Here is an 18,273-nt window from a genome sequence, read left to right as displayed (position 1 = left end):
GATTGGCTGCCGAACGTTCTAAGGTGTGCAATTATTTTCAGGAAGCATACAATGACGCAGTTCCAGGCAGCTCTTGACCGCATTACATGACCATATCACTTCGCCAAATGATTTCTGTTATTTCAAAGGTCTTACAACAGCAAAATAACCAAGACCCACAACGACACTGGCCAAATAAATAAATACAGTAAACAATATGATAAAAACGACAGATCATGTCCATGTTTTTGCCACAAAATTACGCTTTATTATGTACGGAAAGCACATACTCTATCTCTCCCGCTCTCTCTCCCTCACAGACCGCACATACATAACAGTTACAGTTTGCACACACTAGCATACATCGCGCTAATGTTGTTAGCGCTACTCTGACGATTTTATCAGTAAACAACTTAAAAACTACATGACTTCTCACAAGCGAGGTAACAACAACGGCGCTGTTCCTGAACAAAAGGAACTAAGTTTCACTATAACTATAGAGACATTGCTGCCGAACACTATTGAGAGACGCACAGGTAATTCTCTCTCTCTCTCTCATAACTTAGTTATTAACTGTATTAACTGCATTAATCTGTTCGGCTCAAGCTTCCGTTACTAGGTTTAAAATAATGTTTTGGAACTAGCAACGGAGGCGTTGAATGAAATGCAGAAGAAATAATCCTACACACAATAGCGATTTAAGTAGAAATACCGGACGAATGCCTTGAAATATATCATCTGATCGATGTCTTGAGGTGTGGCAACCGTAGTATAAGCGGAATAATTGACTTCGGTCTATTGAATTATTAGAAAAATAATGCACACCCGAGGTGTAACTCCGCTTCGCGTCGGGTGTGCATTATTTTTCTAATAATCCAACGGCCCGTCGTCAATTACTCCTTACATAGTACACTGTGCCTTATTTTTACAAACTTATGAAATGAAAATTAATTTCCTAATTCTATCTAATTTTCTTCTAAATGCATGATATTCATCTTATTGTCAACAATGCCTTGCATTTTTTTTTTTTGAACTCAATTTAAAAAAAAAAAATCTGATCTTCCAGTGAAACGACAGACTTCTCTTTGGTGATGTTTGCTGGACTTATTCAAACATTTAGTTGGCTGAAACCCTGCCTCTGTCTTACAATTGGATGGATAAAACCAAGTCCTCACCCTACATGTTTCTCTTTTTTGATAATCAATTTCACTTGGATGTACGTCACAATATGGAGGAAAAGATCTGTTGCTACTTCTGTTTCATGTTTTTTTCAGTTTTTCAAAGCTACTAATAAAGAAAAGAGCAGCACATGAGATTCAACGAAGAGACATGTGCCCTTTACATCTGTGACATGAATGTCCGGGCATGGTAACAAAGGAACCATGACAAGTTTCTAAAACAATTTCGTTTTTGACTTTCAAATGAACCATTGATTTGCATAGGAGGCAGGAGGGTTAGGCCAACAATACCTGAAAAGCTAAACGTGGAAGTCTTTCATTTAGTCTCACGCCGTGTCTTTTCAAAGCAGCGAAATGACACCTGAAAAGAAGCCTGGCGGTCATTAACTGTTCATCTTGTTAATGAGGTGTCTTATCTCACAGGATCTTTTATTAAACTGGCTCATGCTCCATTTGGATACCTGGCCTGTAACCTGTGGCACTAAAACATTGTACCTCACTCTGGCTCTCTGAGGGAGTCTGGAAGGGAAAAAAAATCATTCAGGCTAGTCTGACAGAATTACTGATTCAATTCAATCAATGGTGGCCAGCCTCACCTTCAGACGAGAGTTATTACCACGTCTGAGGGATCTGAGATGCGTTTGTCACATTTTTCTCAGTTGACATCTGTGTATTATGAGCGTGCATCCGAGGAATGTGCTTAAACTATTTTTCCTGTGCCAACTCGTCCCTTGAAGCATTTTGAACTAGCCACAAAACCTTTATTATCTTATAGCTGTATACTGCCTTTTTTCTGAAGTTGCTTTGGAACAGTATGTATTGTGAAAAGTGCTATGCAAATAAATCTTAATCTAATCGTATTTTCTGATGGCTTGAGTAACACAACAGATATTCATTCATTCATTTGTTCATCAAACAAATCAATTTCTTTGATTAAAACACATAGGTACCATTGCTCTATTGAGGTACTGGGTTTTGAATTTGAATTGATATGCCAAACATTTAACTACAATTTGTTTCTGGCAATGACACCTAATAAATTTCATATTCCCAGATAGAGTTCAGATCTTTAATTCAATTTCTGATATTTAAACTGTTACTTTTATTCAACAAGGAAGCATTAAATTAATCCAAAGTGACAGTAAACACTTTTATATTATTAAAAAAAAATCTATTTTAAATAAATGTTCTTTGGAATAAAAATAAAATATTCGATTTTTGAAGAATCGTGTGACTGGAGAAATGACTGCTGAAAATTAGATTTGGCCATCATTTTGCCACTGCATGTTAAATTATATTAAAATTAAAAAGCAGGCTTTTAAAAGTGTAATAATATTTTACAAATGTTCTGTTTTGCTGTATTTTTGTAACAAATGTTGGTGAACAAAAGAGACCTCTTAAAAAATTTTGAACAGGGTTAATACACGTATCATAAAAGCAACAAAAACAAACAAACATGTCAAACATTTGAGGGCTATGATCTGCCGTCTCTCTCTATTTCCGGGTTTTTCATGCTTCTTTATCATGTCTTGCTCAAATTGTTATGAAAAATACATTCAAATAACCAATCTTGCAATCGTATTGGGTCATGATTTTTGTATTCCATCAGCACGGATGGAATAAATGGAGAGTCTCAATGCATTTCTAATTAGCGAGCATAGTACCCATTCATTTGTCTGTGTAAGGCTCCGTGGCCCCAGGGGGATCTCCTCGCATTTTACAGCTTATTGAAATGAACCTTCTGAAATGGCGGCACACCGTCACTGGCAGTCAAGTCAATTGGCAACGACGCTTCCCCGAGCCCACACACATGTTTGTTCTGGAATTGTTTTTGTGTCCTTCAAAACAAGTCTGATCAAAGTCACCCTGTTGAATATTTCCAACACTGAATTACCAGTGTCATTTTGTATCTTTCTTGAATTGACCCATAAACACATATGCATAAATGACCCGGCATGACACATCGCCTCTGCTGAGAAGCACGAACCCCGTGGCCGTCGTGGGTCGACAGTCAGGGGGCATTTTCACGCTCGGCTGGGTCAGCGCTTTGATTTGATTGGGTCCAGGGCCACGTGACTCGTGTGCCGCATCTGCCTGATTTGCATGCTGACCTGGCGTGGCTGTGGGGTCCTGTCTGAACTCTCAAAGCATCTGTGCTGATGTATGGAACTGCAGGCTGCCCAGGGGCGAAGACTTATTCTGTGCATTTATATTTGCTTCCTGCAAAGCACCGACAAACTATTGCAGAGTACATGAGCCATAGACACCAGCAGGAGAAAAGACCTGGAATATTATTGCATGAAAACTTAAACTCTTGAGTTCAGGAAGTCAGTGTCAGTTTGACCGTTAAGTTTAAGAGTGTGCCATCAGACTAGTTTCACAAATCTTCTTTGTCTCTGTCTTTGTGGTTTTAACAGTTGCTCTGAATTAAACTTCAATAACAAAAATCCCATTTATACTGGAGAAGTCAGTTAGTTTGGTAAGAGTGTTGAACAACGTCTTCCTTTGCTGTTTTCTTTACACTCAAAAAGCATTCTCGTAGCTTAATAAAATTGTGTTTGAACCACTGATGTCACATGGGCTATTTTAACAATGTCCTTACTACCTTTCTGGGCCTTGAACGTGGTAGTTGTGTTGCTGTCTATGAAGGGTCAGAAAGCTCTCGGATTTCATCAAAAATATCTTAATTTGTGTTCAGAAGATGAACGAAGGTCTTACGGGTTTAGAACGACATGAAGGTGAGTAATTAATGGCAGAACTTTCATTTTTGGGGGAACCATCCCTTTAATAAAAGAAAATCATTCACTTGATCTTGATTGAAAAAAATCAAGAAAACTTGACAAGAAATGACAAGAAAACTATGCAGTGTTTTGAAACTTTTGATTTCAATTTCTGTACCTGAAATTTGCTCATTTGAATTTATTTAAGCTGTTACTGATTGATTTGTTTGTTCCTATTTTATTACTCACATTTACTTGTCTTTAACAATTTAATGTTTGAAATTTATAATAGTCTAGTTGTTTTTGGTGTAGCATTTTTGTTAAAACCATAAGGCAAAAGTTCCTCTTGTAGACCTAAGTGTTCAGTAGGCTGCAACATAATGCTTTGTAAAAAGACAGAATAAATATGTTTGATATCTAAATGTTTGACTTCATGTTGGAATCGATAAGAATCAGAATCGTTAAGCAGAATCGGAATTGGAATCTGAATTGATAAATTACAAATATCCTATACCCTAGTTGTTCTTAAGTAGTTTGCCCTAACAAATTAACTGCAAACCAAACCAAATAGAAACAAATAATTTTTCCATCTCGTCTCTTGCTTATCTCTTATTGTACATCACTTTGGATAAAGGCATCTTCTAAATGTATAAATGTACCATAAATGTAGTAATGTTAAACTTATATAAGCTAAGCAACCTGTCTGCTTTTTTACTTCATAGACCCTCCATCCAGTCCTTGACCCATGGCAGTCGCAGTGGTCTTGGAGCCGGGCACAGGTGTGAGGGAGCTAAACTGTCTCAGTGCTTTGGCTGTCATTCCTCCTCCTGGTCATCTGTAATTGTGTAAAGAGCCAACCTAATGTTCCAGCACAGCAGATCACTGCGGAAAAGCTGTTAGCAGCTAATCACACACTCTTGAGTTCAGCACTTTGTACTTTATGCACTGATTTCATTCAGAGTTTGATGGTTGGCCTGCCTGTAACTGTGATCAGCAACAAAGTTATACTGGAATGGACTAACATTCACATTCAAAATGTACACGTGACATGCACATTTAATATTTTTTATTGATAAATAAATGAAATGTTCAATTTATATGTTGATTCATATTATTTGTACATAAATAATTATATAAAAATAATGTTATATAGGGTAAACATACCTATTAAGCTCACCAAAATCTACACTGAGACGATATTGGTTTCAGTACAAAAAGTTATGTTAAAATAAAATATTAATCTCTCATACAAAAATATGACAAAAGCATTTCAATTAAGATATACATCATTCAATTCAAAAAGTCTGACTGTGCTTAATGGGTACATTTTTGTACCCTTTAAAGGAACACTCCACTTTTTTTGGAAATAGGCTCATTCTCCAACTCCCCCAGAGTTAATAAGTTGAGTTTTACCGTTTTTGAATCCATTCAGCCGATCTCCGGATCTGGCGATAGCACTTTTAGCATAGCTTAGCATAGATCATTGAATCCTATTAGACCAGTAGCATCGCGTTCAAAAATGACCAAAGAGTTTCGATAGTTTTCCTATTTAAAACTTGACTCTTCTGTAGTTATATCGTGTACTAAGACCGGCGAAAATGAAAAGTTGCGATTTTCTAGGCCGATATGATACTCCCAGTCCGGCGTAATAATCAAGGAACTTTGCTGCGGCAGGCGCAGTGATACGCAGCGCCTGAAAGTAGTCCCCAGCCATATTATAACCAGGTACCTGGCTGGGGACTACTTTCAGGCGCCGCGTAATATCACTGCGCCTGCTGCGCCATGTTACGGCAGCAAAGTTCCTTGATTATTACGCCGAATGAGAGTATAGTTCTAGCAAAATCGGACTAGAAAATCGCAACTTTTCATTTTCCGCGGTCTTAGTACACGATATAACTACAGAAGAGTCAAGTTTTAAATAAGAAAACTATCGAAACTCTTGGTCATTTTTGAACGCGATGCTACTGGTCTAATAGGATTCAATGATCTATGCTAAGCTATGCTAGTGCTATCGCCAGATCCGAGATCGCTGAATGGATTCAAAACGGTAAAACTCAACTTATTAACTCGGGGAGTTGGAGAATGAGCCTATTTCCAAAAAAAGTGGAGTGTTCCTTTAAGCACACCCCTGTTCCCATTAAGCTCACATCATGTTTTATTAAAAATTCTTGTTTATTTTAAGGAAAATTTATAAGAATAATTGTAAAAATATATATTTTTTGAAGGTACAAAATCTATCACACAAAAAAAAAATTTTTTTTTAAAAAATAGATCACTAAAATCAAGCAACAAGACATTCAAGTCAATCAGTTTTATATTCATAATGAAGTGTTATCTAAGCACATTGCAACATCTATACTAGTCCACATTCAACTACGTAACACATTCAAAAATCAAAGACAGTGTGAACACATGGATACTCATATCTCAGAGTGCAATGATCTGATTGACTTGAAATTACAGGAGGTGCATAGTAACAAACATCAATTGGTTAAGACATCAGGTAGGATAATAAATTATTTTCTTTTTATAATCTGATCTCAAAAATGGAAGTGTGCTTAATAGGTACATTTACCCTAGGTAATGCTCATAAACACACACATACATGATATACATACGTAGTTAATATTGTTTATTTTCATTTTATATGATTTTATTAGGGGTGTCCCCGACTAAGGATTTTCATAGTCGAATCGGAATTTTCGAATCTTGCTGACAGTCGACTGATAGTCGAATCATATGTTTGGGGGCGGGGCAAAATACATTACCAAGAGTCAAGTCAGACATTAGACAGTCATAAATTCTAACTTTAACACGCAGGGAAAATGTGTAATGGACGCCTCGCAGATACAAACGGAGTGAATAATGTTTTATGTTTTGATTAAAAGATAGTTAACATTAAACGTCAGCGAAACCCTAAGTGCTCTCATTATAACGTTATGTAGGCTATATGGCTATATGTTATTAATGTTCTGCATTTCTGTTTTGAGCTGTGCCCGCTGAATGACCAGTAGAATTAATCATTTGATAGAAGGTTTTTAATCAATGGGATTTAACTCATTTATCTCATATAAAATACGCTTCATTATTTATACAACATAACGTTAATATAACAACTTATAGGCAGGCTAAAACGCCCAGATGCATGAACGTGTCTGCGCCGCTTTGAATGAACTCCTTTTGTGGACACGTTCTTGACGCAACAACGTGCAGAAACACGGGAACTAAACTCTAAAAATTCACAGCGTTTTATTATAATAGTGTTCTCATTATAATGTTATGGGTATATGACAGTCCCAGTCATAGTTATTACTATTCAGCATAGTTGTTTGTCCTGCTCGCGCTGCGCACTGAAGAGATAATCACTGTTCAATAAAGCGCTTTACTGCAGCGTAACTCAACCAAATGCATCTTATACGAGATAAATAATATATACACGATATATATAAACCGGCTGAAATGTTTTGAAATCACTTGTATCCTACCTGATCGAGAAAAATCCAGTCTTTCACTCTGCGTCAGTTTGAGTCTTGTTAAAGTTTTAAATCCTTGCCGCCAAGATGCTCCTCTGTAGGTCACGGATTATGGAAAGTGAAACTTAAATCTATAGGGGTGGTTGGATTTATTCACGCACGTTAAAATATGTATTTAAAGCTTTTTTTTTTTTTTTCAGATTCTTATTTACAGCATTATCACAATAGGCTGTATATTAACTTATTGGGAGAAAACCGGTAGTTCTATGTGAAATCAGACATTGAGCACCCCCATATAGCCAAAATGGCATGATCATAACACCCCACGAATATTCGACTGTGAGATTGGGAGTCGAATCAGGCTCCTCGAATCGAAGCATCGAATCGTCGACTATTCGGGGTCACCCCTAGATTTTATTATTGTTATATTATAAAAATAGAAATAAAATAACAATAATTAAAATATTATTTTAGTATTGTTACATTGTTGTTATATAATTATTTGATAAATAGCCTACTAATATATGTAGTGTTCATAATTTTTTATTGCTTATTGCATAAGTAATTATATAGAAATAATACAACATCATAAAACACTGTTATATCACTCAAGGCCATGTGTCAGTGATTTTAACATGGTCTCTCACGAATATTGATTTAATATACTTTCCATTATTAACGAACAAACTACATATTTCATACAATGCATAAATATCTCTTATAGAATTCCTTTGATCAAACAGCTCAGACATCATTTAGCAAGATGAGATGAAAGCCATTAAACTGGTACCAATCCTTCACTTCTGAAAGTCTGACACCAAATGCCACAAAACAGAGATCAACTAGGGGACTGATGCAATATGAAAACATTCCTCTATCACCAGGCTTAAATGGCCTTATTCCCCCGAGACAACTGTGATTCTATGAAAGCAGTCTCTAAAAGTCAGTAAAAAATGGCCTTCATATTGCCGGCGCAGTGCTGTCATCTTTCATGACAATTCTGGCCTGGCACTGATGGAGTTGCATGCAGAATGATGTGGAGCCACAGGACAACGTGCTCACCTTGGACAGGATGCAATCTGTGTGAATTATTGAATTATAGTCAGTAATAGAGGGTTTCAACACCACATGCATTTCAGCTTGACCAAAATCTCCTCACAGAAACATAAGATGGGCTGGGCGATCAGCCAAAACACAAGTTAAAAGAACCCACCGCACAAAAATCAAGTAAATCCTCTCATAGAATTCCAGTTTAATGTAATAATTATTGAAAAGCCTGTCAGCGTGTGGCACATTCTTTCACTGAAAAATCTTCTATTCTTCTAACAAATGAGTACCTGCACAAAATCTCTTTTTAAAGTCATTAAAGCCATTAGTTACACTAAGACTTTATTAAACCGTTCAGATACAGTTAACAGCAATAAATCAGGACGTACTGTATGCACACAGCATGCAACTGTGAAAGGTTTGTGTTTTCAAGAGTAAAACGTTCAGTTTCTTATATTAAAACGGGATATCTTTGATTCACTTCAAATTAGAGAACTATATGTTTCTCCGACTTGATAAATGGAAGCAGGGACACAAGACTAAAGGCCTCAACCCGTGAGACAGCAGCAGCCCAGCCAGCACCAGTACATACATTTAACCTCCAGCACCAATATTCTACCCAGAGCATCGCTTCGACCTTGTGTTGATGAAGGAAATCCTCTCTGCCGCCTGTGCTGAGAATTGTACACAATGCTACGGTAATTGGCCAACCGACTGGATCAATGTTTGTACCTGGTCAAGGTTTTTTATTTCTTGGTGTACTTTCAAGCTTCAAGCTGCAGGGAGATTTTTCTGCTGTTGACTTAGACGCAATATGTATCGAAGTGTGTCGTTCAATAAAGACGGGAAAAACTCCAGAAAGGTTTTTCGTTGCTCGCATTTCAAAATGTTGAATACTTAATCCACGACTGGAATGATTAATTCACCTGAAAATGGAAATAATTTACTCATGTCACAAACAAAAAGTATCATAAAAAATGATCCATATGAACATATCCATATAGGAAACAGGCCTAATGTAAAGTACTAAAATTTTCCTTTAAAATGTATGACACATTTTTTTGAAAGAAGGTTAGCACAAGCATGCTTTTCAAGCAAAATATTTCGGGTTTTAAATTAAAATAATACAAATGACATAACCTTTCATGTTGTGGTTGTAGCAATGCAATTAGAGTGCGGACAAGTGTACAAAGACATTTGGTTAAGACATATTCCTGAGCAACAGCAGCAAACTGTTGTCTCTCATAAAAATGAATGCAAATGTTGACAGGACTTTCCAGAAATGAGCAGCTGGCCATTCAAATTAGTGTCAGAAATGAACTTCTTACCAATTTTCATGGCCATTTTTACTTTTATGAGTGTATATTTTTTCCAAATAAAGCACATAAACACTGTTTGGCAGTTTAATTTCAAACATTTTAAATGTCAACAAATAAATTCTTAACATGAATGTTTGATTACACATATTTTTAATTGTGCTGGCTCTGCATTCATCAGCAATGAATTTGAAACCTAATCTAATCTAAAATGACAGATGCTTGGTATCAGCAGAGGCACTCAACTGGACTTCATGCAGAAAACAATAACAAAATACAAATAAAAAGAGGAGTTAACCAGAATGAGCATCAAATTGGCTACAAATGAAGTTAGCTGTGAAAAAAAAAAAAAAAAGCTTCAGTATCATTTGTTTCCAGATGCCTCTTAGTAAGATATTTTGCATTTAATATAATAACATCCATTTTAAGTATCTGAATACTGTTTGTGTCCAAGTACACTACGGTTAAAAAGTAAACCTTTTTACAGAGTTCCTACACATTTTCTATTTCAAAATTCCATACATTTCCAGACTCAAATTTCCAAACCTCTTGGTAGATTCAGACCATATTTAACATAAATGGTTCATAGAGAATTATTTTCAGCTTTATATTTGGTATATAGTACAGTCATCTGTACATATTTTTCATTTTTTTTCATTGATTTTCTCTAAGTGACAACATACAGAATCCCAAAAATAAACAAATAAAGACTTTTACATGTACACAAGAAACTTTTTTTTGCCATTGAGAAACTATGTCCATGGGAATGTTTTGCATGCTTACGCATTACAATTTCTAGTTTTATATAACCTGTTTCCTTTGTGCATCACTGCCATCTTACTATGAATAAAACGATAGCATGAATGCACATGAATTAACAGAGATCTACCTGCTCAAAATTGAGCTTTTCTTACGTTAGTACCTCTAATATCAAGGCCTAATGTGCAATTTAACACATCCTCTGTGGTGGTGGAGAAACAATGACACGAAATGGACTGAAGGCATAAAATTTGCCAAGTTCAAGGGTCTATAAAAAAAGACTGTTACTGTAAAAAGGTGTTTAAGATTTGGCTTTTATTGGGGCTGTATGCCGTATTTCAAGGCCTTAGGTCTCTTTAATGCATAGTCTGTGGCGGCCAAGAAACCACACCACGAAATGGGCTGATGGCACAACAGGTGGCTTACTGTGCATTGTCCTATGTTAAATTTAATGGTTTCTTGTGCGCACATACAAGTCTGTATATTTTTTATTTTTGCAAAGGTCCTTGAGGTTATGTAATACGGTGCTAAGAACAAAGTGTGAAGAATCCCAAAATGCTTATAACTTGCATTTTGCATAATGAAAAAGTGCACTTTGAATTAATTCAGTCATATTTGGCAATCACTAAAGAATCACTAAACAGCTGCCATGAAACCTCACTTTCTTATGCTCACAATAGCTGCATTAATTTAGAATGCACAAAAAAATGAAATATTGTAAAATATTGATATTTAAAATAGCTGTTTTATATTTAAATATATATTAAAATGTAATTTATTTATTTGATGCAAAGCTGAATTTTCAACAGCCATTAATCCACACTTCAGTGTCACATGATCTTTCAGAAATCATTCTAATATGCTGATGAAAAAACTTGTTCAAAACTACAGCATTTATTTGAAACAGAAATCTTTTGTAAAATTATAAATGCAATTTTAAATAAAGCATTTTAATTTTATAATTCTGTAAAATTATAAATTATAATGTCACTTTCGATCATTTAAAAAAGAATTACTTTCTTATTTAAAAAAATCTTGCTGACCCCAAACCTGTGAACGGTGTTATTTCATTTGAAATTCTACTGTGCTTCACGAGTAATGCTGTTTTCTCTTATTCTTCATTTTAAACACAAGCCCTGGCATTTATAGCCTGTATTTCCTATATATGTCTCCCCACTGGAACACAGATTGCCTCAATATTAAATCAATAGCACCAGAGTGCCAGTGTGTTACATGTGGTCTACAGGATAAAGCGACCAGTTCTGCACGAGGCAGCGCCTTGCCTTCAGTCTCTGCTTAGCTCAAACACAAATCTTCTCTGATTTACACACCCGTGCAGACTCCCAAAATGACAACTGCAGACTCTGGGAGCAAGCGTACTGACGGCCCGCATTTGCCCGCAACCCATCGTTTGACGAATGAGCCACGACTGCAGCCTCACCTTTCATTTCACAGCCATTACATTTCACCAGGCTCACTCGCAAACTATGAGAATGACATACGGAGGGGTTGAACAAGCGCGCTGACCTCCCTGCGCGTACGGCATTTGCTTTCGCATTCTTTGAACCCTATCCTCTCCATCAAATCTGATCAGGCACTCTCCAAACCGGAGCAGCGTTCATTGCAACTCTGGGACCGGTGTGCTTGAGCGAAGTAGAATGCAGGCACCGGAGGCTTCATCGCTAATGGGACGAGATAAACACGACTGTGGTGAAAAACATACAAGCCTGGTGGGTCTTAATACGAGATCACAGCGAGAAAGCCCGAGGCTGAACGGTATTTCAAAGGCACATCAAAGTCTTCTCCCAGGGACCGCTGCCGCAAATACCCCGAAGTCAAACTACGACACACGCGCAATATCGGTAGCCCCTGAAAGAAGTCACATAACAGCAAGAAACGCAACAGGATCTGACATTATGATGGTCTGATCGCACATTTCATATAATGTAGGATCCACATGCTCCGCTGCGAGATGCAAAAATACTACAGTTTTGTTTTGTCAAATGAAGTAGTGGAAAATTAAGGTTTTTGCACAGTTACTATATTCAGAAAGTGCTTAGCCTAAAGCTAAACATTAACATGTCAGTTGTCATTAACAATTTTCAATTAAATTCACTAAAAAGTTAATGAATTACGATTTTAGCTTCATAACAGCCAGACTGTTTAATTGTGTATATATTGTATTTATGTATATATAAGAAAATTATTGCACTATATATGTAAAACTACATGTAAAATAACTGTACTTTTACAGTTTATTCTATGTTAGTCAATAAAATACACAATTTCGACCACTAGACACATCCTCAGTTCATGAAACACAGGTTTATTCACAACATCAGACTATATGTAAACACAAAGCAAGCAAGAAAAACAAGTTGAGACCTGTGTGTAGGATGCCAACGCATTGTGGTCTCCGTCTGGCTGCCTATTTGATCCCAACGGTAAAATGAGCTTGTCTCAAAGATTAAGACACACAAGTCTAAGTGCAGACAGTCAGTACAGCAAAAATACAAACGCCTCATTATGGTTCATTTAAAGGGCACCTATTATGCCCCTTTTTACAAGATGTAATATTGGCCTTGGGTGTCCCCAGAATGTGTGTGTGAAGTTTCAGCCCAAAATACCCCACAGATCATTTATTGATTGAACAGCTGTCTAAAAAAGAGCTGATTTGGAGTGTATGGCTTTAAATACAAATGAGCTGCATATTCCCTCCCCATCTCCAGAAGAGGGCATCGCGTATGCGTCTCGCTGCATTGCATATCTACAGCAATAAACAGCCGGCAATAAGCAACATAACTTGAGAGCAAGAGAACCGGTGTTCTAATGTACCTAATGTACACACACAAATACGGTTAAAACGCTAAGCACTATAACAACATGACATTCACAAAGGAGTCTGGAGTGATACACGTATTTAGGTAGATTTCGAGGCGCATTACCTTGAAAAATGAAAGTAATCCACAGTGCCCTCAGCAGCTCAGATGTTAGGAGAAAATGAAGACTCTTATGTTCAGTCTTATATCCAAACACAGAGCACTGGGATTGCTTGCGAGACATTGTTGACGTTACATCTGCTCGAGCGCAGAGAAAATGAAGGACAGCTTACAACCGCTGAAGGCGGAAACTATAGCAATGCAGGGCTGTCAATCAACTCCCGTGTCACGGCCCTCCGAAATGTGACGTCACACTGCGGTGAGAATCAAAACGGCAGGCCTAGTGAGACTGACTTGGTTTAAAGGGGATTAAAAAATGAGGAGTGGGTGGATTTTTATTATAGTAGATTGGTTGTGTTCACACACTGCCAACACACATTTATGCCCAAACATCATGTAAAAGTGGATTTTGCATAATAGGTGCCCTTTAATCGCTCCATCCTGTATATGGATAACTATGCCAGCTCTAGGCCAAATAGGCCAATTTCACAAGCCAAAAAGATTTCATTAAACAAATATCATTTGCAATATTATAATAATTAAATATTGATATATAATTTGCATAATAAAAATATAAAAAAGAAATACAGAATTTTTACTGAATATTCAAAATTAGGGGTGACCCCGAATAGTTGATGATTCGATGCTTCGATAGGAGGAGCCTGATTCGACTCCCAATCTCACAGTCGAATATTCGCGGGGTGTTATGATCATGCCATTTTGGCTATATGGGGTGTTCAAATGTCTGATTTCACATAGAACAAACATACCCTGTTTGTATCTGCGAGGCGTCCGTTAGGCTATTTTGCGTGTGTGTTAACGTTAGTATTTATGACTGTCAAATAACTTGACTCTTGGTAATGTATTTTGGCCCACCCCAAAACATATGATTCGACTATCAGTCGACTATCGGCATGAATCGAAAATCCTGATTTGACTATGAAAATCCTTAGTCGGGGACACCCCTATTCAGAATATTCAATAAATTATTTAACTAATATTTCTTGGTTAATATAATTATTAAATTATTTACCCTTCCTTTGTGTAGGATTCAATTTATATGTAATTACAAAAAATAAAAAAATAATAATACTTAATAATAACTTAATAACTTAAAAATAATAAACACTTAAATAATAACAAGCCCCAAAGAGACATTTGGAAAAATAAAATAAAACATTTAGTTAGTTAGTTAGAGTGGGGCCAGTGAACATGTTTTCAGGACAAGTAAAAATATGAACTACAGGCTCATCAAGGACAGCAAAATAATTTTTTTATTTTTATTTCTGAGCACTGCATGTCCTTTGTGCAAATGAATAGAGAAAGGCTGGCTTATTTTTCCAGGATGGTCTCATGTGTTCATGGTGTGGGATGCTCGTACAATGCTAAACACAACTGACACATCCTGAAAGAATCTGAACTAAACCTCTCATCACTGCAGACACAGAGAAAGCAAACAGCTGTGCATGTTCGACTTTAAACACACACACACACACACACACACACACACCCTTAAACAGGTGCACACACACACAAAACGTACACAGAAACACCTGTTTAAGGGCACAGTCTGCTTTTTAATGCTCAATTTGAATATTAAAATACCATCTCTGATCTCTCACCTACACAAAGCATTAATTTCAATAATATTAGCCTGAGGGTTTATTTTTGAGAAACATCTCCACTTTGCCCTTTGACTCCCAAATGCCTTAAAAAGTGCACAGGTCAATATGAGACCCTGTGTATATTTTCTTTTAATCAGGACTTGAAATGTTGTGCCACGTACAATAAACAATTTCAGTCACCCACAACACTGAGCCCATTCAGAAGATTAGATTATGATTGGTTGGTCCCTGAGCTGGGCTTGTTGACAGAAATGTGGTCCCTTGCAATAACTCACAGTCATAGGGGAAACAATCTGTCTAAGGAGGGGTCTGAGTTACACCTGCAATATGCTCCCGCTCTCAGTCGGCCATGACAAATATGAAACGCAGCTATCCCCTCGACACAGAGCCTGAGCCCTAGAGTAAATATGAGACAAACAAACCAAATCCACTTGTTTTATCTGCTGAAAGAATACAAGGGTACCAGAGCCACATGCAGTAGATCAGCGGAGCAAGTCACTGCATGTTACGTGGTGGCAGGACATGATTGAAAACGCCCCAACTATTTTGACAGCTGAAAAGAAACAATGCTATGGAAAAGCATTGTACTCAGGGCTTATTTTAGCCTAACAATTAACTGTATTCAGTTTAGTCAAAAAGTCAAAAGCACCGAGGTATTTTGGACATGTTCATATAACAAGGCATAAAACATGGATGGACAGAGGTTGGATGAATGAATGAATGAATGAATGGATGAATTAATTAATTAATGGGTAGGTGTTTGGATGGATAGATGTATGGATGAATGGATGATTGGTTTGATGTATGGATGGATGGGTCTATGAATGAATGAATGCGTTGGTGTTTGGATGGATGAATGGGTCTATGGATGATGGTTGGTTGGATGGATGGGTCGGTGGGTGTTTGGATGGATGAATGAATGGTTGGATGTATGGATAGATGGTTGGGTAGGTGTTTGGATGGATGATTGATGGTTGGTTGGATGGATGAATGAATGAATGAATGGATGGATGGATGGATGGAAGGTTATCTGACAGTGTGACATTATTCCTTATCATTTCATTTTAAATCTCACAAAGTGACTAACAGTATGTCTTAAAATGTCACTATTTCTTCTTTTAAACTAATCTCACAATCGCCATTTTTATTTTTTATTCTGAGGAGACTGGCTTCCATAGAATTTTCAGTTATTTTACTGCAATATTTGTACTGGCAAAGTTTAAACCACTTTCTGGAGTGAAATGTTTGATTGACAGATGAGTGGGCAGTTCTTCACTGCTGACTGAGACATTTATATTACAAATATGAAGTGGTAAAATGCATTTCAACTATTTGAAATGGCATCAAATTTGAAATGAGCTCATTTAATGGATAAAAGTGTAAAATTTATCCGTTTAAACATTTGTTATGTTCTCTATGTCCTATTGTGAATAAAATATTGGCTCATGTTATTTGAAAGTCTTTTAGTTTTAATTTTATTCAAATTGAAAAAATGTCCCAACATTTCCGGAATTCGGGTTGTACCATGGTAGTGTCACGGGTGTGTGGTTTTGGTAAAAAAGGAAAATAAGGACTCGGAGAACGAAATAAACATAAACTCACTTTCCCATTTAATACATTAAGATCGGACCAAATACAAGGGGAGAACTGAGGTCTTATATATGAATGGGAACAAAAGAGCAAACAACATACGGTAATTCAAATCAGGTGGGGACAATGAATGATAATTAACAAATGAGAAACGGAACCAAACCAAATAAGGAAAACAAGAACTCAGATAGGCCGACACGTGACAGGTAGTAATATGCCATTCAATATCATCATGGTATGAGCATGATACAGTGTTTTAAGGGTTAACTGCTTTTTGCAAATAATATGAGCCTTTTGTATTGACCAGACCGTCAATTATGAAAAAAGGTCCTTTGAGCTTTTTTGTTCTACATTTCATTCAATGTGCTAAAAGGCCTGCAACTGCCAATATGCACATAAAACTACAGAGAGAGAGAGAAAGGAGAGTGCAAAATATTATGTTGAGAGAGTAAAGAAATGTCATAAATTACTAGAGGGCTGCTATCTGACCCAAATTTGATATGTCCTAAAAACATACAGTTTTTAGGTTGGGATTGGGTCTTTTTTCTTTTCTTTTTTTTTTTTTAAATAAATAGCTTCTGGTTGGGTTCTGTGTTTTTAAGAAAAATATATGCATTTAAAATATAGTTTTATCATTTTAACGCAACTTGCTTGCAAAGCAACAGATGGCATGCTCACCTCTTAGTGAACTTAGCAAGTTTTGCGTAATGAGTAATAAAACTAAAAATCAGCAAGGGAAAACTCATGATGACAAAGCATGTCATGGAGGATGATAGGGATCTGTGGGGTTAATGAAATAATAACAGCAGAGTTTTCCCATTACACTCAAGGCTGAGCAACCCTGCAAGCTGCAGCAGTAGCAAGAGAAACTATACAGCAAGAATGCAGTTGGACTTCGTTTTTTATCAGACAAGGACAGTCACGGAACTGAAACCATTTACATTTTATTCATTTGGCAGACACCAAAGCGTCTTAACTGAAATCATTAACTGTCAATGCAGTTCTCTATATCTGTTTTCAAAAAGTTTGAGTTCCAAGAGGAGTTTATGAGACTGTTTATGTAATTTACATCTGTTGGTCACCCAATATTTTTTTATGTGCTATTCTCTCATTTGCTCTTGTGTGCTAGGGGAGTCATTGTGCCTTGATTAAACTGTTTGTTTCAACCCAATCTCATGAGATAATGATTTTATGAACTGATGAGTTCTCTTGAATTTGTGCAATTTGATGTACAAAAATGTGCAAATGAGACCAAAGAGATTAATCTGAATTTGTAAAAATGAAAATAATTATCACTTGCCATGACAGTGTGTTGGTTTGTTACAGTGTTACTACACTGGCAGTTGTATGCAATTCTGATTGGGTCAAATGGTCTTGGGTACAGACCGGGTTCAAGGGTCAATCTGAAGCCCACTGCACATTCACATTCGGTCAAATAAAAGAACTAATAGTTGTCTAATAGACTGATCCGATAATAAACAGCCTGTATAAATTCCAGTATGGACAGAATCATTTTCTTGAAAATAACGTGGAATATTTTGTCTTATTATTCCGCTCAGCTAAAAGCAAGATTGGGACCAGCAAACTGCCAGGTATTAAACATGACCTGTAATTCTTGCTGTTCGTGATGTGAAACCTGGCAAAATA

At 36.7% G+C, this 18,273-nt stretch overlaps 1 protein-coding gene across 6 annotated transcripts in view; it reads right to left on the bottom strand.

The window, feature by feature from the left end:
* The window catches only part of sdk1a (sidekick cell adhesion molecule 1a), a 342,555-nt gene that overhangs the window by 224,294 nt on the left and 99,988 nt on the right, over positions 1 to 18,273 (bottom strand). The window contains exon 1 of one of the 6 annotated variants that reach the window (XM_058771497.1): positions 7,363 to 7,466. The exons of the other annotated variants lie outside the window; for them this stretch is intronic. The gene's annotated coding sequence lies outside the window, so the exon portion shown is untranslated. Of the gene's footprint in view, positions 1 to 7,362; positions 7,467 to 18,273 lie in introns of those variants that run through there. 6 annotated transcript variants of the gene reach the window in all.

The sequence above is a fragment of the Onychostoma macrolepis genome, chromosome 03 (assembly GCF_012432095.1).
Source record: "Onychostoma macrolepis isolate SWU-2019 chromosome 03, ASM1243209v1, whole genome shotgun sequence".
NCBI classification, from domain to species: Eukaryota; Metazoa; Chordata; class Actinopteri; order Cypriniformes; family Cyprinidae; genus Onychostoma; species Onychostoma macrolepis.
Note: the sequence above shows the minus strand (reverse complement) of the source record. Positions and strands in the feature narration are given on the sequence as shown.